This window comes from Pseudochaenichthys georgianus, chromosome 5, assembly GCF_902827115.2.
Source record: "Pseudochaenichthys georgianus chromosome 5, fPseGeo1.2, whole genome shotgun sequence".
NCBI classification, from domain to species: domain Eukaryota; kingdom Metazoa; phylum Chordata; class Actinopteri; order Perciformes; family Channichthyidae; genus Pseudochaenichthys; species Pseudochaenichthys georgianus.
In genome coordinates, this window is record NC_047507.1 from 29,769,380 (window position 1) to 29,794,715 (window position 25,336).

Below are 25,336 nucleotides of genomic sequence, written 5' to 3' on the forward strand. Positions count from 1 at the left end.
AGAAACAGGCTCCCACTAAACAGTTTGTGTTATTAAATACGGAGAAAATAGTTGGAAATTGTCAGCATGTTGGATAAAAATGCCAAAATCGAGCTCAACTTTCCGGAGCTTTGCCAATTAATTTTAATAGTGACCTGCCGAGGCTGTCCCACAGAGCTTAAATACATTCAATACGTTCACCCAAAACTGACTGTAAGATGGTACTAGCCTACATTTAGCTGGAAAGAGAAAACCAATATGATATTCACATTAGATTAAGACAATACAAATAAAATGTGTATATCACACCCAAATGTAAATCACATGCTGTGCCTTCCTAAAATACAAACCACAAATCATTCATTCACAAATTACAAGTAAAAATCCACTGTTGCATTGATTTCTTTGAATTATACATAATGGTTTTTATTATGTCTTTCCTCATGTTTACGTGTTCATTTCATCTCTTAAAGAATGTGCATTATATTTGTTTTACTGTGTCTTTGGTGTATCAGTGTATTGCCTTGTTGGCTTTACATTGCAAAGTATGCACTATTGCAAAGTGTATTCCTCAATAAAGTATATATTATCTTACATTACCAGCTTACATTAATCGAATACCTAATGCATGTATCAGATAAATACATGACTTACACACTATCCCTCAATTCCTCTATTCCCTAAATAGTAAAACAAAGCTAATATCTCAGAGGATAATAGCCTATGATATATCCAACGTAACAAACCAGACCATGGTATAGCATGCAAACAGTAAACAGGTGGCTTGACCCAATGGTGGGTCTATGTACTCATTAATAACCACTGACAAGGTCAGCACATTAACCGTAAAGAGACACAAACTACAGCCAGAACAATATGAACCGCACAATTAGGCAATATAGCCTCAACAACAGCATTAACATCCACCCAGTTTATAGACGGTGCCACGGCGGGCTGCTTTGCCGTCCGTAAAGTCAACAAACGACACATGAGGGGTGCGTTTACTCACCGCCCGTCACTGAGTACGAATACAGTCTTTCATGGCGGGAGAGAGTTGAATGGTCTCCACATCTTTCGTATAGCCTACTTTCTTTTAAACTACGGGACTCCATAGGTATTTTAGCTAAGTGGCCAAATGTTTCACCTATTCCCCCCTATTCGTCTTCGTATGTCGTCTCAAGTCTAGTTTTAGAGAAGTAAAGGCTCCCTTGAAATAAACTTTGTATTGTAGTCAATGGTTAGTAATTTTGGAGAGTATAATCCCTCTTGTATTCAAGTATAATAATTTGCTTCCTGCTAGCTCGAGAAGCAAATAACTAACGGCTAGTTATCTAACGTTAGCTAAACCTTGAGATGTTTAATTTAAGTAGTGTTTCTAATTACTTCCCGTTACGTTAAATTATATGAGGTCAACGCTGGGCAGACCTGAATTAACGTTACAGAAATTACGTTTATATTTCTTAAATATTCACGTCTGTTTAGTTAGTTCCTACCATGCTATGTTCTAAGTAAAAGTTGCTGACTTCATGTAATTGCCGGCTGGCATGTAGGCTACTGCACGTTTCCTCCAGGGAGTGCTGTTTGTCCAGAAACACAAATTAAATGAAAAGTATTTTTAGAAAGAAAAATAAAAGGACATTCCATGTGATCGATAATATTCTACAAAATGTGTGTGTGTGTGTGTGTGTGTGTGTGTGTGTGTGTGTGTGTGTGTGTGTGTGTGTGTGTGTGTACAACATATTTATCATTTGTACAACATTTCTTGTTTTCAAAGAAACATTGATACAATTCAGTCAAGGATAGAAAGTAAAATTGGATGATAATTTACACGTTTTTAACGTAAATTCATTACCACATGTTTGATTGCTCTGTGATGGAAACCTCACAATATGGTAATTCTGAGCTCCATTTTTAAGAAAGGAAGACACTTTTAAATGTTCATATACACATAGACATATTATTATTATAATCTTTAGGGTTTTGGTTCATTTGGTTGACGGAGAACCCATTTGTTTGGTTGTTATGTATACACAGTATACAAGGAATAAAACCTTATTGTTTAAACAATAATTCATCACTTCTAATTCATTATCTTCCCACAAGTGTTTCATCCCTTTGAACTTTTTTAATTTTAAAATCAAATATATCTTTTTAACCTGCACAGCCAAGCTTACATGTGTGCAAATGATTTGTTTTTGTTTTTGTGTGTAGGTCAGAGCATTTTCTTGCTAGTTCTATAGGCTGCTCTACAGAAAGACTTCACTTTATCATGCATGTGTGGAATATTTTTACATGCATAATTGATTGAATTATATACTGCAAGCTTGTGAGTGTTAACAGCTGTTCCATAACCTATAAATGAACCTTACAGGCACCTTCTGGGTTTATTTCTTCGACTTAGACCTTTTTTTGCATTGTGAAAATGAGTGTTGAATTTATTGTTGTTCTTTTCAGGAACAGAGCTCTCTGAATCCTACCAACTCTTGTGTGAAACCAAAGACAAACGTACTCAGTGCAGATGAGTGGTCGACAGCTCACAGATCCTGTGAGACCTGCAGCAGATGTTGGTAGAGCGGGGTCTTCTTCCAAAGCTAGGTAGTGTAGGCGGCACTTTTCCTCAGCTTAAGTCCCCACACACGCAACAAAAAAGCAACTGGCAACCTTTTGAAATGTCTTTGATGCAGAAACAGCAATAAGAATCTTAGTCAATGCTATTTAGAATTGGACACCTTTTGGTGAAATGTGTCAGCAACACAGCCAATTTAAATGTGTTCAAATGGGTTAAGGGAATTGCAGCAGAAAATCCTGAGAAATTGAAGTATAAAAATCACAGACATTCAGGTGCTTCTGGGATACGTTTTTTGGATAAGAAAAGGGTTTCGCAGTTATTGGGGATACAAATATTTGCTAAAGACCCATGTACGTTTACATGTTAAATGCCTGAACAAATGTCGAAGAGATGTCTTATTGGTCAATCTTGGTTGCATTTTTAGTCAGATTATCAATTGTGAAGCCTGTCAGATGTGATAATCCCATGTACTAATAGCAGCAGTCACATTGGGACACTTTAGTCTGAACTCAAAATCGGCCAATAACACGTTTCACAGAGTGATCAAGGACCACCATTTTAGATTGAAAACCAGCAATTTCACAGCTATTCTCTTTCGTGCCGAAATTGCAGTGCAAAGAGGCGTTCATTTAGAATTTGTTACAAAATGGAATTTGATTTCAGACGTCAACCCAACCCTGTGTAACAGGACTGGGCAGATAAAGAGAAAAGTGGTAGTGAAGCAGTCACGACAGAGGCAGTGTTCAAATCCAAAAAAAGAGGCTTTATTGCTGTTAAACTAAAAAATACCTTTAACGATAGAAAGGCTAACGTAGCCGGGCCGCTAACCGATTTACCAGCTTACAAACTGTTTCCTCACGCTGGGAGTCTCCTGCTCCCTCCATGTGCCACACACAACTGAGCAACTCTAGGTGCTTTTGTCTCCCTTGAGGGAGTGATTAGCACCAGGTGTGAGGTCTCCACACCTGCTCCCAATACTGTTAATTGGCAGCGGGTGGAGCCACCTATTGGGAATGTCTCTCACTACTCTGCCTCTCAGTCCCTTACACCTGGTTAAGATTAACATAACGTTTCAGATAGTTAGTAGCTGTTAGTAGATCCTGACAAACAGAGGGTCAAACAAAATAATTGTATCTTTTGGAAAACCAGAAATCACAAATTACCCACATACGGCTTACAACTGAAAACAGTGCTCACTTGTCTGAAGTCCACAGCCCATCTCAGGTCTTTACAAGAGTGTAATTGCTATGTGACACATTGGAAGACAGCTCAACAATGCAATCTCAAATAAGATTATCTGAATGCAAAATAAAGGGCAATTGTCAGAGAAGAAAGATGTATTTCCCGAAAATAATACTGCCTCTCTTTCTGTATTCATGTCACATTTCAAACATCACTCTCCACTGCTGTGACTTCACAAGTTGCCCTGAACCCTGTAACAAGTCTTCAGGGGCAGGAGAGAAGGATGTCACTGACATTACAAAGTGCATAGCTTGACTGCTAATAAGACTCTTTTGTTCTACCAGAGGCAAACTCATTTCTGGTACTTAAATACATGGCGCTGTTTCTGATTAAGACTATATGTACTTGTTTTGTGTAACTGAATGGACCGACAATAATTCTCCATTTACATCTTTTTGTTTACCAAGTACTGTGTAATTGTACGGCATTGTTTTGGTTTACATTGTACAGTCTGTTAGAGTGCCCTTCCGAAACATTTCTAATAATCTCTGTACTTATTAATGGGATTGTATTAATGCTGCTCGAAGCCTCATCCCACAGCAGGAAGTAGACATCTCCACTGACCAATTAATCAGGTGTTAATTAACTGACACAACCTCAGAAACCATTTCTGATTACTTTTCTTTTCCCATCCATTGCCCATTATGTCTAGCAGAGATTTGCTCAGAAATACATTTGCAAGATGGAACAATATTCAGTCAGTATCTCAAGTGATAACTAAACAAGGAAATATTTGTGTCTGGAAATCAATTCCATTTTCAAATGTGAGCGCCACTTATTAAACTGCCATCCAATTTGCTGTGATGAGTGTAAACGTTTAACTAGACAAGCATATCAACTCAAGCCCTGCGTCCAAATGCACAACAATAATGTTTGTGAGTATGAAAAGTGGTTCTTATGCAGCGAAGTGTGGATGATGAGGTAGTGTGTTCCCCAAAAAAACTTTAATTGGTCTTTCGGCACAAAGTGACTGAAAATCACATTACATTTTCAAATATATGAAATAGTCACTCTTAGTGCTCTGTTACGACCTTGTATCCACAATCCCTCTAACACTTCAAATAAAGGATATCTAAAAAGAGAGCTGTCCTAATTTAAATGTTGAATTAATGAAAATACATATAAAATACAAAGACACATTTTAACCAAACTCGCACAGAACAATCCTTCAGTTCTCACAACACCATTGTAGAAAGATCAGCTTGACTAAGGCCAGTTGCTATAGAAATACTGTAATTTAAATTATCATTTGATATATAAATAAAACAGGACTAAGAGAGGGCAACCATTCAAGTGAATCCAGGAGGCTGTCACATAAGTTAGCAGCTAACATCAAACATGATAACAATGACAACTTAAAATGCTATGTTTAGCAGGTATAATGTTCACATGTTCATTAACTGAAAACGCCTCTAATTGGACTCTTTTGTTTGATCCTGTAACATTTTGACATCACTACGTAACACCCGCGCTTCTATTGGCTAGACCTCCAACATATTGTACGTGATAGGCTAGGGGTGGAACATCCCTAAGCGGTTGACCAATCACAACAGAGCCGACCAGCTAACCAATCAGAGCAGACTGGGCTCTGGTTTCAGACAGAGGGTGAAAAAGGTGCTGCAGCACAGGCAGTAAGAGAAAAATAAAGACCTTTTTGAACATTAAAGCATGAAAACATGTCACAGCAGAGGCACGAAACACCTTTATTATGAAGCTTAAAATGTGCATGATAGGGCCCTTTTATATATTGTTGTTTCTGATAGGATCTTGAATGTCAAAATGTCAACCAATTTTCCCAGCAGAAAGGGAGCTTATGTCAAACCAACTACTGAAAACACACAGCGAAAGGGTAAAGTTACCATAATTAGACCATCATTTACTAAATAAATATCATTCTCATGAGGCCATGAACCCATTAGGGATAACGTGTTTATATCAATAGATAAGAAGGGTCATTGTATTCTACTGAAGGAGACTTGTTTACAACCGCACCTAATTTTGCAACCAGAAGCACTTTTGGCTTGACTTGTCAACAACTCATTTAAACTGTGTTTAAGTCTATCACTCTCTATCACTCCCTCACTCTCTATTTATATACATATCAATAATCATGTCTGCATGACATGAGAGAACACCACTCAGGCACAAATCGATCAAACTTCCCAACAAGACAATAATATGTCTTGAATGGTCTGTGTAAATGCCAGTAATATCTAAACACTCCACATGGTACTGCAGCTGCTTTCTCTTGCTAATCATATAAACAATTACAGCAACATTTACATAAGCACCGCCTTACTCCCATTACTGTCTTTATTACATTGCAGATGCATTTTCCATATGCGTGCAAACATGATCTGTGGCCCTGAAACTGCTGTGCCATCATAACAGCCAAATGGAGTAGCGCAGGGGATGAAAAAGGTTGTCAACGAGAAATGGAAACCTGATATATGCTCCATAAAATGGTATCTTTTCATTCATTTGTCAGTCCAATCAGACTGCACGATGTACACATTAAGTCCATAAAGGAACATGACATCCACAAATGTCCTTCAACTGCGGACATTTGTTGCAACATAGATAGTCATATCTCAACAAGAGCTACCAAAATGCCATGAAAAGACAAAGATTTCATTTTTTTTTTAAATAACTTTCTTAAACCACAGACCTGACATTATCATTTGGGATCTCAAGGTGTCTACTGAACAATGTGTAAATGTGTTCATTTAAAAATCCTTTCATCCTTTTTTCTAAGGTTTTTACATTTTCTGATAATGAAATTATATTAGGTAAAACCAGTTGTTTTCTTCCACTTATCTCTCTTTCACAGTCGACCTTTCGGGCTTACAAAGTACCCAGCAGGATAACAAAGGAAGAGGAACAAAATCAATGTAATTGAACACTTTGTGGTCACTGCGATACAATGCTCTAATGTTAAAAAGGGATAACATGGAGAAGCATCATCCGGCACTAACATGATCCGACATTAGTGGTGCTAATTTGTGGGGGTTACAAAATGTTATTATATGAAGTTTCCGGGTATGAAACGTGAAGAATGCAATAAAAAAAGACTCCATTATTTGGCAATCCTTGTTGTCATGATGCTGAATTTAAAAGATCGTTTCACACTTCTGCTTAAACAATATCTTCCTGTCATAAATTATAATTGAACTGTGTCTGTGGGTATGTTTGGCTGAAAGATGGTTAAAATGATGATCATTGTGTGTGTGTGTGTGTGTGTGTGTGTGTGTGTGTGTGTGTGTGTGTGTGTGTGTGTGTGTGTGTGTGTGTGTGTGTGTGCGTGCGTGCGTGCGTGCGTGCGTGCGTGCGTGCGTGCGTGCGTGCGTGCGTGCGTGCGTGCGTGCGTGCGTGCGTGCGTGGGTGTGGACCCCAGGATATAGTGAATGCTCATGCTATGCTAATTGGCATCCTAATAAAGAAAGAGAGGAAGAAAGAAAGCAATGGTACCAAATTGTGGTAATGTCACGGTGTAATGTTACTCATTAGGCCACTAATCATTTGTGGATGGATTGTAGGTGTGTGTCTAATTTGAAGCCGGCATACACTGACAGCAACGGTACTTCAGAGACTTGTGTTTACTAAGGAATTCAAGCCATTTTATTGCTCCTAATGTCCTCATTTAAATTCTACCAGTGGACACAAATGGATCCTATACATGTTCCCCTTTTGTTTAACTGAATCATCTATGAAAACGCAGGATTCCATCTTTCTGATCATGCAGCACTGTAATTGTGTGGTGGTGTCGCTATTAGCAGGTTGTATCGGGAGAATTAGTCATATTATTATTATGTTGGTTATGTGTGTTTTGGAGTCGTGATAGAACATTTGTGGTTCATCAATGTGTGCCTGTGATGAGCAGTTGTCTGAAATTCTAGCAGGGAATTGGACTTGTTTTTATGCTACACAGTTTGACTCTTTAACTCCCACTGGACATCTGTCAGAAATTCCCAGCAGTGTGACAGTGTGAAGCCAACAAATAACAGTCAATATTTCACCTCCAGGATGCAGTATTTATTCCCAAACTAATAGGCTCTACAGTATATTACATTTTGAGGCAACACAATTTTCCTTTAAAAACACATGTATTGGATCAAATCAGGCTGCAGGCCAATGTAACTGAAGACCACATTGAATAACCACTGTTTACCCAAAATATATTCTGGTGTTGAGTGCCCACAGAAGTGATGGATCAACATTTCAGTCGAAGATGCTTCTTAATCAGTAGCAAGTGAGTGCTCTGACCAGAGAAAACTGGACTCAGCAATGTTACTTCTGCCAGCTATGGTCTTTTACCTCCCCTGTCCCTTTAAAGCAATCACAAACCGGCCAGTATTGCTGTGTGCAGTGTAATGACTTCTCAAGCGATGATTTCTCGGTAGTGAACTTTAAATTGTCGCTATAGTTATCTGCCGCTGCCATTTGGAGCCGCCATCGCTGCCAAGTGCAGCTTTAAGCAGTATGAATTTACATATCATATTTTAACTGCAGCATCTGCGCTGTTGAAGGCCGGTGGCGAGATTTCATCATTTTTCATGGGAGGCATACAATCCATGCAGGTCGCAGGTCTTCCTGTGCCTCTGATTGTGGTTCTTGTGAATTGTTGTACATCATGGTGGCACACAGGAGGTAGCATATACAATTCAACCCACTCTCTTCAGTCTGCGTTCAAATGACATGACTTTACACATTGGAAATGCGTGCAATAGATACGCAGAAGTCCGATTTTGCGTGCATATGATACGCCAACCATTCCCATTGAGTTCTGAGGCCGAGTTTTGCGTGCATATCATTTGGATTTCATATCGCATTAACACCATATCCCAACGTGCATTGCGGCTAAAACATCCAATCACCGAGCTTCAAGCTGAGGATCTTGGGAATTCAGTTCAGTGGGTGTGTATCGCAATGCTGCTCGAAATGTCCCATATAGGCCTACGTCTGTTTCCGGTGACTTTATTTTTTAAATTCAGTTCCTGACGGACGTCTAAAAACAAGGATTGTGTTATTGTTGAGTAAATAACAGTGAGTTATTTAGAAAAGAATAACAAATTAGAAGGACAAAAAGATTTTAAAAAATACAGATTTCAGTATCCTGAGGCTCTGAGCCCCATTTATTTTCCTCACAGACAGCAAAGAAAGTCCGACATTATACGATTTAAAATAAAAACAATAATCGTGGCTTGATATTGAGTAAGAACATGTTTTTATGAACCACACAGCTTCCGGTCTTCCACGACCCGACCGGAAAAAAAGACGTGGTGCAGGCACGAAACGTGGCGTATCATATACACACAACACTCGGCCTCAGAACTCAATGGGAATGGTTGGCGTATCATATACACGCAAAATCGGACTTCTGCGTATCTATTCCACGCATTTCCAATGTGTAAAGTCGTGTCATTTCTACGCAGACTGAAGAGAGTGGGTTGATAAAATGATATGGAATTTGGGCCCCAAGGCTTCCTGTCCCAGTCTCCTATCCTTTCCCTTTGACATTAAGACCGGAACATCTTCTCTCAGAGGAAAAGTACAGCTTCTGCTTTTTAATGAAAGGTGTTCATCATCACCTTGTCAGCAACAGTATGTGACTACGACAGGTTGACGCCACTTAGTCTCCCTAAGGGGAGCTTGAGCTGTCAGGCAGAATTTGCAGTCGTGCCATTTCACCATGACAGACAAACCAACCTGGACAGGGCAGGAGAGCCGGGGCCACATAATGGGCCCTCCAGTTGTCTTCACCTTAAAAAAAAGTGAATTGGATTACATGTGTGTCTTATTTTAGTCCTCAGCTGCATCTTGTTCTGCTGTGCTAGTCATTGTGTTTACAGCAACAAATGAATCAGAGCATTACTTTCACTATCATTCATCGCCCACGCCATCGCATCCCAATCCTCGAAAGGCCCTCAAAGGTCAGTGTGGCGGAGTCGACCGGTCTCTCCCTCGGCTGCCATGGGCGAGTGCCTTCCTTGGCTTTGCCCCAGTTCCCCTTGCATGGCTGAGCCCTGATCGCAGGCGTAAGTGGGGTTACAGTAATGTTAGCTGACATCCTGAGAAGCTGTGATTGCTTAGAGGGCTTTGTGGGCGGGCTGGGTGGATGGTGTGGGTGGCGGCGGAGGGATAGGGGCCATGTCTCACAAGGACCTTTAACAGCCTTTTAAGAGCTCTGAGAATGCCGGCCTGACGCCAGCTACTCACAGGAGAGAAATTGCTGACAGGGCTAAAGGGAAAGGGGGCGGTTGAGGCGAGCAGGGCCGCGCAGCACTTCCTGCAATGTCTTTCAGTTCATCAACAGAGATGGCAAAAGTACAAACATCCTTTACTCAAGTAGAAGTACAGATACTCGTGTTTAAAAATACTTTGGGAAAATTAGAAGTACTGACTAAACTTTTTTACTCAAGTAAAGAAGTATGGGCTTCAAAATGTACTTAAGTAAAAAGTACCCATAACTACCAGCTGTTTTAAAGAGTAACTGACCTCCCTTTATATTAATAGAACAATAATGTCATTGTTAGCTAATGAATGTTTCGATGCTAAACAACGGCAACATGACAACGTTTTCATTGGTCCCTCTTCTTTAGAGAAGACCAGGAAATGATGGATACACGGATCGTGTTAAAATCAATAGGCACGCAATGACTTGAAATAATAATGATCAGGCCACCAAACACACATTCAAACTAAAGTAATGAGTCTGTTTTGAAATGTAAGAAGTAGAAAGTGCAGCTATTTGTGTTAAACATGTAAGAAGTAAAAGTAAGTCAGAAAAACAAGTAGTGGAGTAAAGTACTGATACCTGAAAAATGTACTTAAGTACAGTAACGAAGTATTTGTACTCCACTACTTCCCACCTCTATTCATCACGTAGTCCTGCGATCCTGTGATGATGTAGACACCACAACCCTAATCGTCCTCAATGTATCACTGTGTAATTACAACGACTTGCCCTAAATAATTGAACAGAAGCAACCACTGAAATAACATCCAGCACTCATGGAATGCACTTCTGTGAGCTTTTCCGCTGCAGCCTATTGCACCACTTTAGTCTTTGTCGGGTCAGCCTGGCCACTGAGATAAAGACATCCTGCATTAAAATCCATTGAGCTGGCACCACTCGCAGAAAGCTAACAGAGTGCTGTGTTTGACCTATAAAGGTTTGACTTAATTGGCTACAACCATGCTCTGTGCCACTGAATCCTCTGTTTCTGTGGATCTATCACCAGACGGGCGAGAAAAAGACATTACTAAAAAAGGCCACGAAAGCCCTGGGAAGCCTTATTACTCTAATTTCTTCAATAAGTCCCTCAGACTTCAAGTTGCGTGCCATATTTCATCTAGCGCTGAAGAATGCGTTTTCTGACAGTGAACATGAGAGATGCAAGAGGCTCAATGGGCACGGCTAGAGGGGGGGCAGCTTACCCAAAGAAAATCACAGCAGTGGCAATGAATGCATCAGAAAAAACACTGCTGTAGGCGAGCATAAGTCAACTGAGCCTAATGTGAGCCTTTGGTATGTATGATGTTAAATAGATTGTGAAAATGCTCTTTTCATGACTAAGATGGAGCTTTTCATTAATCCTAGAGCTGAACCTGCCTCCGCAAAACAACGAGCATCCCTCGCGGGAAAGACAAAACACCCACGGTGGGCAAGAGGGATCTAAGAAGAGCTCTCATACAGCTCATGGACTCACTCTCTTTGCAACCACCCCCCAGCTGTGCGTGCATTTGTGATTTGCATGTTTGTAGATATGTGTAATACATCAAATGGAAAGCACACTGCAAGTGTCTATTTTCCCGAGAATGTAGAATAGTGTGTGTGTGTGTGTGTGTGTGTGTGTGTGTGTGTGTGTGTGTGTGTGTGTGTGTGTGTGTGTGTGTGTGTGTGTGTGTGTGTGTGTGTGTGTGTGTGTGTGTGTGTGTGTGTGTGTGTGTGTGTGTGTGTGTGCGTGTGCGTGTGCGTGTGCGTGTGCGTGTGCGTGTGTGTGTGTGGGGTGTTTTTTCAACACCTTGCACATATGCTTCGGTGTTCTGCCTTTATGTGCAGCAGTTAGTCAGAGGAGATATAGGTTTCCGATTTTATTTTAGGCAGCCCCTGCTAATGAGGCACACATGTAGAGGATTAAAGAAATAGCATGAATACTCAGTAAATATCCACATGTGTTTGTGCAGATAAGTCTTTTTTATTTGAAACATTTAGAAATAACTTGCACACCTCAATTTAGCACAAATCCCTCTGTGCGTGTTCCAAGCTTTCTTTATCTCTACCTGCCTTCTTTCTTCAGTTCTATCTTTCGTAAATGCAACCTCAACATTGATTATGTGTGCAAACACATTCACGCACACACATTCATTTTCAACCACTATTTGAGACATAGATTAACCTGTTGGAGTTGCAATTGAGGTAAATTATCACCTAAATTGAGTTGTACCAGTCTGCCTTTGTGCGTCTGCAAGTACATTTGCACCAGTGATTGCAAGTTTCACTTCAATAAGCTAATGCCACTGATGGCTGTAAAGTTGCACTGCAGATTTAAAACAGGTTTCACTGTCAAACTGTCACCCTGTCGTGCTTTGTTAAAAAGAAGTCAGAGGCCGTTTAATCAGCCGTTGCAAACTTAAATGAATCACCACAGGACATCTGAGGCTTCCAACCTCGCTGTGGTGCCCTTAGACACTAATTCCAGGGCATATCAGCCATATAGACTAGGCTATGAAGCTTCCTTCATGTTCTGTCGATTCTCCAGAACCTGCACCATACTAATCTCATCACAGCAAAACCCAGCAATCTATTTCAGAGCAGAGAATTTTTTTTATCAAAACACCTTCCTCCAAGCCGGCAGAGTGTGAAAACCGGATCCGTCCAATGGTGACATCTCAGGCATCCATTTGTAATGCCGATGTTTGAGCCAACCATAATTGCAGCTCCTTTATAAACACCTGTGCTGAAAAGTGTGTGGAAATGTTGTTTGCATCGGAGGGGCCATTGAAGAAACCAACGTAAACACTGCCATTAAAACGTCATGATGTCCCAATTGTGAGTGAAGCAACAGAGTGGTTAGGAATAGTGCACCTGCAAGGTTTTATTATAATTGATGTAACTACATAACCTGAAATCCACTCAGCAGCCTCACCACCTTGAGCGTGTTAAATGGATAGTTTCAAGTAGAGTCCTAAAAAAGGGAAAGTAAAATTCAAACTTGTGCTCATTACACAGAAACACATTCAGGCATCATGACATCTGTGCGCACCTGTGTTTCCTGTTCGACACCAATCTTTGGGGGCGTTATTCTTCACAAAATGGATCCCATTGTTCCCATGACTGCAATAACTAGAACAAAGGCAGCATGTTAGAGTATGGGAAGCATTCACCATATGGATTTGTGACTAACTGCTAATCTTTTGGAACAGTTGGAAAACATTTGTGTGACGAATGAAAGGAAAAACAAACATAAAGGTGTTCCATCACAAGCAGCCAGAACAGCTTTATTGCTTCTTGGTATAAACTCTACAAGTGTGTGCAACTCTGTTGGAGGGATAAACAACCACGTCAGACATCTGTATACTTTGTCAACATTCATCTAGAACTATAATAATGCCCTGACCTTTAGTGAGTGTATTGTGCGCAGTACTCAAAATACACCTATTATCTTCTGCTGCTGCTCACCACTGCACATGTTCCAGGTATTGTTATTTCACATCTCAAGGTTGCTGTCTTTAGTCATATCATTCCAAGGGGTACAATTGCCGATGCATTTATAAAGCATTTGTATGTTCTTTCCATCAGATATTATTTATATTAATACACTACAGTTTACACCATTATAAACATATCTTGATATATGTATTGCAGTACAGTGTGCACATTTTTACTTAACTCTTCTAAGTTTATCAAATGTTTTAATTGATCATTTATTTTATAATAAAATTCTACTTCCCATCAGGGATTAATGAAGTATTTATAATCCTGAATCTGATTCTGATGCTGATTTTGTTATTCTCATTTTGTTTTTGTATATGCCCATAAAACAGCTATATTACATTACATTGCATTTAGCTGATGCTTTTATCCAAAGCGACTTACAATAAGTGCGTTCAACCAGGAAGATACAACCTTGAAGAAAACAGAATAATATAAATACATCAGGCTTCATAGAGCAAGTGCTACTCAACTGGCTTTAGATAAGCCAGTCCTTTATTAGTATATAAGTGCTCTGTTAGCAGTTCTTAGTAATTCTATCGCTCGAAGTGGAGTCGAAAGAGATGAGTTTTCAGTCTGCGCCGGAAGATGTGTAAGCTTTCTGCTGTCCTGATGTCAATGGGGAGCTCATTCCACCATTTAGGAGCCAGGATACCAAACCCACGTGTTTTTGCTGATGGGAACTTGGTTCCCCCTAGCAGTGAGGGTGCAGCGAGTCGTTTGGTTGATGCAGAGCGGAGTGCACGTGCTGGGGTGTACGGTTTAACGGTATGTCCTGGATGTAGGAAGGGCCAGATCCATTCGCAGCATGGTACGCAAGTACTAGTGTCTTGAAGTGGATTCTAGCAGTTACCGGAAGCCAGTGGAGGGAGCGGAGGAGCGGAGTGGTGTGGGAGAATTTAGGAAGGTTGAAGACCAGACGAGCCGCTGCATTCTGGATGAGCTGCAGAGGTCGGATGGTACATGCAGGTAGACCAGCCAGGAGGGAGTTGCAGTAGTCTAGGCGTGAGATGACGAGAGTCTGGACCAGAACCTGCGTTGCTTTCTGGGACAGCTGAGGACGCATCCTCCTGATGTTGTAAAGTGTATAATTTTACAGTTTACGAAAAATGAATGAAATTACTATATGCAGCATTAAGGGGTTGCTTGTACCATAGTTACCAACCTACAGAACAGTATCAATTGTATTTGCAATCAGTGTGAGAGGGATTGTCTCATTCCTGATATAACTCACCTACATATGGAGCGGTGTTGCTGCCTGCGTGGGGAACAGCTCATCCCCCTCTCTGTTTAACAAGCACTTATCTGTAAGATCTGCGTCTGAGGCAGAGTCATGCATCGGGTCGTGTGTTAATAATTGCACGTTTTCACTGCTCATATATATGCGGGTTCGGGTTGGGTTGCGGATCTTGTGCCGACGGGTCGGGTCGGGTTGCGGACTAATTGGCAATATGTGCGGGTAGCGGGGCAGGTTCGGTATTGCACATTGTGGGTGCGGGGCGGGAGCGGGTCTTGAAAATCAGACCCGTGCAGGACTCTGGTCTCAGGGCTTCTTAACATTTAACAACCTATTAATGTGTCATACTCACTTAACGAGAAGAAACTCAGCTAACTGACGATATGAACCATTTTTACCGAAACAAAACACAAGGGTAATAACAAGCCTCTGAATTAGCCCTGAGCGAAGAAATGCTAACGCACTTAGCACAGAACTCACGGTATAAATACTTTATTACTTATCGAATCTGCACAAACAAATATATCAGATTAAAGCTGAGATTCCGCAGATTCTAGAGGTATAAGTATCATCACTGTGTGACCAAAACTCAAGGCAGCTTAGGCAAACCCAGACAACATAGCGTAGCTTTACTGAGCCAAAACGGCAAATATGTCTTACCTTTGCTGTTTTTCTGATCAAAAGTTGTGTTCAATGGCATTAAAACAAGAAAAACGCTGCTGAACGTGAATCCAATGTGTCTGTGTCACTTTGAAATGATTACTGATAATCCATCATTCCATTTTTGTCAAAAACGGAGATTTCATATTAGCTGCTAGAGCTACAACCCAGCTTCCGGTTTTGGGCAAACTGCGTGCGCATCACTCTCACTCCTCAATGGAAATATTTAGATAGATGGATTTAGGAACTTCTCCTCGATTATATTGGCTCTAACGGTTAAAAAGAGATCATCAAAATCGACCGATGGGGGCCAGAGATATGGCAAATCCAACCTGATCTCACCAGAATGCGTGACTCCACCACGACTCCTTTACACCACAATGCGTGGTGGACTCACAAACTTTGTTACATTTACGTGTCTGCACCACGCAAACAAGCCCAATGTAAAGTGAATGAGGCTCCTTTGTCGTGGTGCACACACCCATTTCTACAACGTCCTTCAGGGAGCTTTTATTCTATAAAACGTTTTTAAAATCTACTTTATAGCTTGTAGTAACTCACGGGAGGCTTCTTTTATTTTATTTGTATTCATAATAATTTTTATTTTTCGTCAGAATGTATTATGGTGCATTAGTTACGATTTTTTGTTCTAAAAAAACAGTGCATTGTGTGTAATACAACTGTGATTTTTATTAAATGAGTTAGTTTTTAAGGAAGGCCAGAGCTTCAGCTGTGTCCAATAGATTGTTCCCTTTAGTTAACGTTTTTTAAAAGAACATTATATTCCAATTTGATCATGTCCCGTTTATTGTATTACGGAGAGCAATGTGAGCGTCCATTCCCATTGGATAACGGAGAATTTTACCCCGGTAGTAAGTATTATCCTTACTGTCGATTGATTTTACAGTGATATCTGCATTACTGATCAACTCAAAAACACCAGATTATCCTTGTTGATTACACAACATTGATTGGTTTAAGTTGTGTACAATACTTTTGTAATTTTCCCCTTGGATTCGGAGAAACAAAGATTTGTTCAGTTTAGGATGGCCGAAGACACTACACTACCCAGAATCCTCAGCTATTGTTCCGCGTTGCCTCAAGCTCTGTGATTGGTTGACCTCCAACTGCATTCCATATGAAAAAAACCGTTCTGTTTTAATTTCACAATAAAGTTAGTAGTAATAATTTGTTTTGATATTATTGTTTTTTATTAACTACTCATGTTAAGACTATCTTTTCTGTGTTGCTGTGGGGTTTTTCCATCGCTTTTGTGTTACAAATATCAAAACAATAACAGAATATATCGGTCGTAAACTAAACCAGAAACAGCAGTATATTTTATTTTGTTAACACTGTAAACTTGACAGCTTTTTAACCCAAACCACCTACTGGTTAAAGCACGTTATTACACGTTTAGAGTAATATTGAAATCTTGAAAAGGGATGTCCAAAATAGCAATTATATACAGTTTTTAATTAACTAATTAATTTGTAGAGAATAACGAGTAATGTATATACTTTATAGGGATCTGCAGACAAATATTTAGTCTTCTCAAGCACCAACAATCATTACATTACATTACATTGCATTTAGCTGACGCTTTTATCCAAAGCGACTTCCAATAAGTGCGTTCGACCAACAAAATACAAGCTTGAAGAAAACAGAATCATAAAGTACATCAGGTTTCATAGAGCCAAACATTTCAAGTGCTACTCAACTGGCTTTAGATAAGCCAGTCCTCCAATCAAATATCTCTCCTGATTGTTGGCACTTGACAATCACCTTCCCTGTATTTTACTCAGGTGTTACTAAAGTCTGCTTTAAGGGTTATTTATATTTCACATCATTAATCAGAATCTGTAAAGTAACTAAAATAAATGTAGTGGAGTAAAAATACCAGGTTAACCTTAAAGAAAGCCCTCATACTGACGCTGTGTACAAGAAGGGGATGAACAGACTCTATTTTCTGAGGAAGCTGAGATCCTTCCACGTGTGCAGCAAGATGCTGGAGATCTTCTAGTCTGTTGTGGCCAGTGCACTCTTCTTTGCTGCGGTCTGCTGGGGGGGGGGGCAGCATCAGAGCCGGTGACACCAGCAGGATCAATAAACTGATCAGGAAAGCTGGGTCTGTCATCGGCATCAAGCTGGACCCCTTTGAAGCTGTGGTGGAGAGGAGGACACTGAACAGGCTGTTGTCCATGATGGATAACCCACCCATCCTCTCCACCTGCAGCTGGACAGTCAACGGAGCTCCTTCTCCAACAGACTGCTGCAGCTCCGCTGTCACAAGGACCCATACAGGAACACATTCCAGCCAGAGGTGCAATCACCTCTGGCTGGAAGAGAACTCTCTGCTCCATAGTTTCTCTAATACAACATCGCTGTACATTTTACACATATATAATCTGTTCAATATTTGATATTCCATATTCCATTGTCATATATTTTTGAATATGTATATTTGCATATATAATATCTACATGTATATTTTTTATTTCAACACGTAGCCTATATTTTCTATTTTCTTTTTTTTCTATTCTTGTTTGTTTGTAGTTTTGTTTTATTGTAAAATGCCTTGTCTTTTATGCTGCTGCAACAAAAACAATTTCCCAAATTGGAATCAATAAAGTACCATCTTATCTTATCTTATTTTATCTTACATCCGGACTAAAACCACCAGACTCAGGGACAGTTTCATCCCACAGGCCATAAAACTAGGATAGGAGACGTTCGATTCCTGTTTTGAATAGTGTGCCGTCGATGGGTTTCATTCCATTTCAAAATGCTGTTTGTCGCTCAGCGTAAACTTCGCGCACTGCCACTCCAACATCCAATCACAGAGGTTGAGGACAAATCACGGGGTTTGTCAAGCAAAGCACATGGTGGAGTCCCAAACGATAGCTGAGGATTCTGGGTAGTGTAGTGTCTTCGGCCATCCTAAACTGAACACATATTTGTTTCTCCGAATCGAAGGGGAAAAATACAAAAGCATTGTACACAATTTAAACCAATCAATGTTGTGTAATCAACAAGGATAATCTGGTGTTTTTGAGTTGATGAGTAGTGCAGATGGCACTGTAAAATTAATCGACAGTAAGGGGAATACTTACTTCCGGGTGTAAAATCCTCCGTTATCCAATGGGAATGGACGCTCACATTGCTCTCCGTAATACAATAAAGGGGACATGATCAAATAGGAATATAATGTTCTTTTAAAAAACGTTAACTAAAGGGAACAATCTATTGGACACAGCTGAAGCTCTGGCCTTCCTTAAAAACTAACTAATTTAATAAAAATCACAGTTGTATTACACACAATGCACTGTTTTTTGAGAACAAAAAATCGTAAATAATGCACCATAATACATTCTGACGAAAAATAAAAATTATTATGAATACAAATAAAATAAAAGAAGCCTCCCGTGAGTTACTACAAGCTATAAAGTAGATTTTAAAAACGTTTTATAGAATAAAAGCTCCCTGCAGGACGTTGTAGAAATGCGTGTGTGCACCACGACAAAAGAGCCTCATTCACTTTACATTGGGGTTGTTTGCGTGGTGCCGACACGTAAATGTAACAAAGTTCGTGAGTCCACCACGCATTGTGGTGTTAAGGAGTCGTGGTGGAGTCATGCATTCTGGTGAGATCAGGTTGGGCAAATCCACCCAAATGACCCCAGAAGTGTTTCTTTTTTGCTAAACCTCTATAAAAAGGTCAAATGTCACTTGTTTTGCATCGATCTTGATACAGGGTACTTATTATATGTTATAGTTTGGATTCCTAAAGCTTTTAGTCTACCATACCATCATTCAAGGGCCATCCCTGGCCAACTTGAGACCCCACACAAAGTTAGATGGTGAGGCCCCCTGTTTAGCGAGCGTCGGGGTTTGCGGCTCAGTTGAGGCTGCCTCCGCGAGGTGAGGCCCCACGCAGTCTGCGTGATCTACCTGCATTGAGGGACAGCCCTGGTTTTCACTATAAGTAATTTTATTTTTTGGGACGGACACTATAATTGTATTTTTTTTACTATGTTCAATCTGTATTTAGCAGCTCAGAAAGTATCTATCTATCTGAAGTTTTTTTCCTACTAAAAGCACCTTAGCTGTTCTGGGTTGTAATGGCGGTTAAGAGGAGAGAAAAAATAGTATCTAAATGTGGTTACTGAGTAGCTGGAATGTGAGAGCACTGAGCAGCTCCTTATTCTATCATTTCATTATGCAGGTGCAATACAGGAGCACTGCAATCAGCAAACATTACACAACGAGTAGCAGGTGAAGAAATCACAGTTTGGGGAAATGGGAGGCAAGAGTTGCTGCAACATAATGGCTGTCACATCTCTCATTCTCAGACCTGGCTCTCACATTGGGTGTCATTTTACGATAACTGTGATGGGTAAAGAATTGTGTAGGTTATTAATAATACGTAAATACTTCGGTGCCTATTTGATCTCATGGTTACAGACATTTTCATGGTTGCTCAATTTGAGCGTCAATGATTTGCATAAAGAGAGACAAAACACATATTAAATTAAGTTAAAGATATATCAAGAGACTGACAGCATTATTTTATTTTTTTACATTTTCTTTAGCTATTGCAACAATACCGTTATAGTGATTTAATTTGCTATTGTTCCAATCCTCATACATTTGTCTTCTTCATCATTGTTTAAATTAATTTAAAAATAAATACTCATATAAAGATGACATCACTTGCTGGCACATATTATTGTTCATCATGATTAGTCGTGTTTTTTAAATGTATCCTTCTGAGTTATGTATTTCATTGAATATTGCTATATTTAAAGCAGCTAGAAACAATATGTTTATACATTAATGATGGATCAAATGACTTTGTGATGTGAAAGTAGTCCCGTACGACAGGGAATTATCAGCTGATCTGCAGCCCCTCTCAGCTCTACTGAGCTGTGTACCTTTTAGCTCAATATTTTGGTTTTACAGCCGACTTGACTGTATTGGTTTACTCTCATCGCTCTCATAGTGTCAATTTACGGCTACAGCATGCAGGCAGCTGTTTCCACTGAAAAAGAACAGGACATGCACCAAACAGCAGACAGACACAGCCAGTGCCTAACTGATGAACAAAATGGAGCATTGAGGAGAGGGAGAAAAGAACAGAGCTAAAAGAGAGTGAAAATATATATCAGAAACACAAATAAGGAATATAAATGTCGTTACTGTTGAATCTTTAAAAAAAAAAAGCAGGTGTATTTTAAAGGTGGTGCTATGTCAGGTATATTTTTAACAGGTGTTTTCAGTGCCCCCAAGTGGCCAAAAATAGTTGTTGCAATTTGTACCTAAGGTGTGAAATTCAAAGCGTTTAAAGTTAAGTACATTTCTCGCCTTTTTCCATTCAGGGTTAGGGTTAGGGTCAACCCTACCTTCTTCAACTGCAGTCCTTACAGTTTGTAGTGCAACATTTCAACCCCAAAAGAGGAACAGTTAATTTTCAGCTAAAATATACCTTTAGGCACATAAGGACAACTCAACATGTGGCTGTGTCTGTGATCTCAGCTGTTCTTTTTATGCTTACAATATTTCCCCGACTGCATTTTAGTCTGTCAACAGAGTGATGCCTCTAGCTATTCTGTGATGCAGACCCACTGTGCAGTGAACATTGGTGCATAACAAAAAGTACTTTTACTTCCTATTGGTCATTTTCTTTTTCAAATACATTATATATTTGTATTCACACACATGTTATCAAGTACATATGTGTGCTGCAATATTAAAACAACAACAAATGTATTTGGTAATTTAGTTCTTAAAAAGGTAAAAATGCCCTATAAAGTTTTCCATTGCATCTGCATTACAAACATATTAATGTAAAGTGTATTCTATGTTTGTTCCAGCAACACAATAAATAAGCAATGCAGGTTTTATGTGTCAAAGTGCTTTGAGTTGAATGTAACTTCAAGAGAGGTGTTTATTTATGATGCAACTATAAGCACAGCAAAGCACATTTCTGCTCCATCAAGATGACAGGCGTACAACAATCTTTTTTAATAAAGGGAAAAATGAAGAGCAGAAAACGGTTTAGTTAGTTTGGGTACTTTTTAGTGATTGACAATTATACAGTAAAGCTAGCACTGTGTTGTTCTCAAAATAAGTTCAAGTATGTCTGAAGACAATATTTCACTCGGTTCTGGACCTCCGGGCATGGACTGATAGAACAGGACTGAGGCATGTGAGGAACATTAAATGGACTTGAGTAAAGGCGAGTGTTACTTGATGACAGATTTCCAGGTGAGAGGCAAGATGCTCTCGAACCCCAGTGTAAGATAATGTGTATAATCCACTGCACGGATGTAAAGTGCACTCATTTCACACTCCATTTCACACAATGCTGCCCTAGGAAGAATCTGCATGTATGATGACTCTACACAACATCACTCTTCTTCATCTTAGTGTTGTTGTTTCTCCACATTGTTAATAATCCAAAATGCAATCGTTTTTCCACACTATTTCAGAATGAATGATATGTCAGAAATATAATAAGGGGTGAATCCATGCTCTGTGCGAAAGTCACCCTACTCAATGGAGGTCAGTGTTCGGCAGCGAATGACTTTAAAAGATGTATTACTGATGTTAAAATGCAATTCAAAGGTCTAATTTCTACCTGTTGCTTTTTCTCAAAATGTCCAACCTAATGCACAACATTTAAAAAGCAGAGAGCCAGAGGGATAATAGTGTCGGTGTATGTGTGATTACCTGTTACATGGACAAAGATTTCCATCCATCAGCCTAAAATAGGGCATCTTCTGACTGAGAGTCAATAGTCCATTAATTCAGAATAAATGGTTTTCAGGCCATCCTGCTGATACATTCCATATCGGCACCATGTAACCATTAGCTTAAATAGGATAGACTGTGATATATATTTGACAACATTGTATGTCATTAATGTTTAAAATACAAAGAAACTGTCCTCAAAGCGATTAAATGTGGTCCACTAATTGTAGGATGTTTTCTTGAAAAACCGACAAATGACCAGATGAAAAAATGCTTTTAAAATACTTAGGTGTGTGTATTTGTGTATTTGTTTACACATACATCTGCTACTGCAACATGAAGGCATTAATTAGGGCATGGATTTGTACCTAGTCATGTAGTTATTTAGGTACGTGGGCTTTATTTACTGTTACCTTTTGTGACCTGTTTTTCATTTTAAAGAAAAAACACATCTGAGCCTGTTTGTAGTGCAGCCATGTTTCTCATTTCCCCTGTCTTTATTATGGAATCGTTTGGAAAACCTCCCCAGTGAGCAGATGGTGTCTGCCGGGAGGAGAGTGAAGCTCGAACCTGGGCTATGTACACTGCACACACACACACATTTTCTCTTTCCCAGCACAAGCGTTTGTAAAAGGGAACAATGGAGATCTATCGGGAATTCAACCATGGGTCTGTTTTGGGAAACAGAGCACACATTTGTTTATTGCATTTTTGCTCTTGGATCCATGCAGGCAGCAGTTTACAGTAAAAGAAGAGGATATATCGGCGACTCTCTGCAAGCTGGAGAGCAGAATCACCCCCACTCACTCACTTTGATCATTGTGGTCTCCATCAAGCCAATATATGTTCATTATTTGCCCCTATGTGCCAACAGAATGAAATGTAAAGATGCATTTGCATTCCAAGCTAATCTACAGTATGCTGGTGCGCCCCTGTCTATTATTAAACAAAGAATGAGGCAATGCTACAGTTTCTCATCATAGCTTCTTACACTCCGGCCTATGACACTTTAAAGAGACCTTAGCAGTAGGCAAACCAGGGGTCTAACGCTGAGTCTACACTTGCTAAACTAACTCGGAGGACAAGATAAGCCAGGCAGAGCTCAGCAAAGTAAGTCTGTTTGAATAAACCCTGCACCTTCCTGCTTGCTACAATCTACCCATACAGTATGGCTCCAAATCTCTCTCTGTAGGGAGATTCCTTAAGCATGCTTTGTAGCGAGATCCAGGTAGACCATCAGTCACTGCGGTTTGTGAAGAACACGCCAACAAGAATAACCCAGCATAAGACATAAAATCCATCCCGTGGGGGCTCAGAGGCTGGCCAAGATTGAATTAAAATCTCTCTTTTGCTGAGTCAGACTCTTTAGATAATTGCCCACTCATATGAGGAACATTTCCCCTCTTGGCTGTAAGTTCAGATGGAATGCAGACAATGGCATATTTGACTGCAATCATAGCAGCCCCCCCACCATGAATTAGAGCAATGAGAGTAAGATAGCACCAAGCTAATCTCTGGCCCCACAAAAAGGCCTGAGGGAGCAGTCCAAAATGGAAGCGGTATATTAATATCATGTTTTCATGTGTGTCAGGTATCTTGGACCTTGACCACCACCCTCCAGCCTTGGTTTATATGCCAACAAAGCATGTACACAAACAGTGCATAATATACATCCTTGTCAACAAAATAATGGCCTTGAGGTAACAACCATGCATGCCTAAGTAACCTAAAGTTTGCAGAAGGGCATGCACAGCAGTCTCACATCAGCAGCTCTGTCTCCAGCCTCGCTCCCACTGCCAGGAGGCTGCACATCTGCACAGGCAGGGACTAACATCGATGGTTCACACACTGTTCACCCCAACACAAAACACCACCCAGCCAGGGTGCTCCACTACGTGACTCAACTGGTTCCAGGGCTGAGAGGGAGACACGAACACACAGAGGTGTAGATGAGATCAATCTGGGGGAGCTGGGGAGGAGGAAGCGGCTGTTCCTGCTGTTGCCACTCAGAGTCAGTTCTTGTGCAGAATAAACACATGTTTCCATGGTTGGGTGTGATCAGTGCATTCAAAGCTGAAACTATAATCATGTTTTAAGCCTGTAGCTCCAGTATTTTGGTTATTAAGTCCTTCTTTCATCATTATGTGTGATACGTGGGGCGCCTCTGCAGCGCAGCGAGGCACAGAGCTCTACATAAAACGCTGCGCCTTAACGCGTAAAAACAATCAATGCACCCTCAGTGCTGGGCGTAGCACTCCTGGTTACAGCAAATCCAGATATCTACTTTTTCAAAACTGTCACACAAATATAAATCATTGATTAATCTAAATAAGAAGTAACATTAAAACATGCAACTTGCGTAAAATAATGTTTGTTGTTTTCCCATATGTTAATCCTGGATCGTATCGTCTTCAGCGTGAAGACTTCAGTACATTTAAGTCACGACGTTTTTGTTTAAACATTTGATTGCGGTTAATGATCAATTTGTGCCGCTTGGGTGGCTGTACTTACCTCTATCTCTTGCACACGAAGAATCCTTTCATAAGAAGTGACCCATATCCAAAGCAAAATCGTATATTGTTGGGTGTATCAATATGTGAAGGGAGGATTTCCTGAGCGATACTGGCTTGTTGTTTTGTAAATCAACACCTAAACATTGTTTCTGAATAGTATCCAAAAGGAATCCACACGCATTTCGATGCTGCGTCGACCCCCCAAAAGCACAGCGAGCTCAGTCCACGGAAAAGTGGTGCTGAAAGTCTTAAGTCCCAACTTTAGGCTGTGTGCGAATGGGAAATAAATGGCACGTCCAGCACGGCCACTTACCAACACAGCTCCTGCGAAGAGAGAATCTGATTTTTACGGGATAATAGAGCGGAGAATAACACATCCCACACCCGAGGCGAGAGCACTTTCAAGCTGATGGACGGAAGACGATACGCGCCCCATGCACTGGATGTGATTGATGTTACAGGCATCGCAGCACACCGCCTTTATCAGGGAGGAAATGCACCATCAATGAATGAGGAGGGGGGAAATGTGTGAATGCCAGATTACAGCATGTAATACCACCAGCGCTTTGGCAGTGTCATAGTGAAAGTGTGACATGAAGCCTTTGCTTTGCATTTTGTTTAATCTTCTTCGATTAGGCCGCCCCCTTTTTTTTTTTTTTACCCTTTTC

General features: G+C 40.2%; 1 protein-coding gene across 1 annotated transcript in view; it reads right to left on the bottom strand.

Moving 5' to 3' along the window:
- LOC117447217 (metabotropic glutamate receptor 4-like) overlaps nt 1-25,102 on the bottom strand; it is a 256,739-nt gene extending 231,637 nt beyond the window's left edge. The window contains exon 1 of the mRNA XM_034083893.1: nt 24,667-25,102. The gene's annotated coding sequence lies outside the window, so the exon portion shown is untranslated. The remainder of the gene's footprint in view (nt 1-24,666) is intronic.
- Nucleotides 25,103-25,336: the final 234 nt, after the last annotated feature.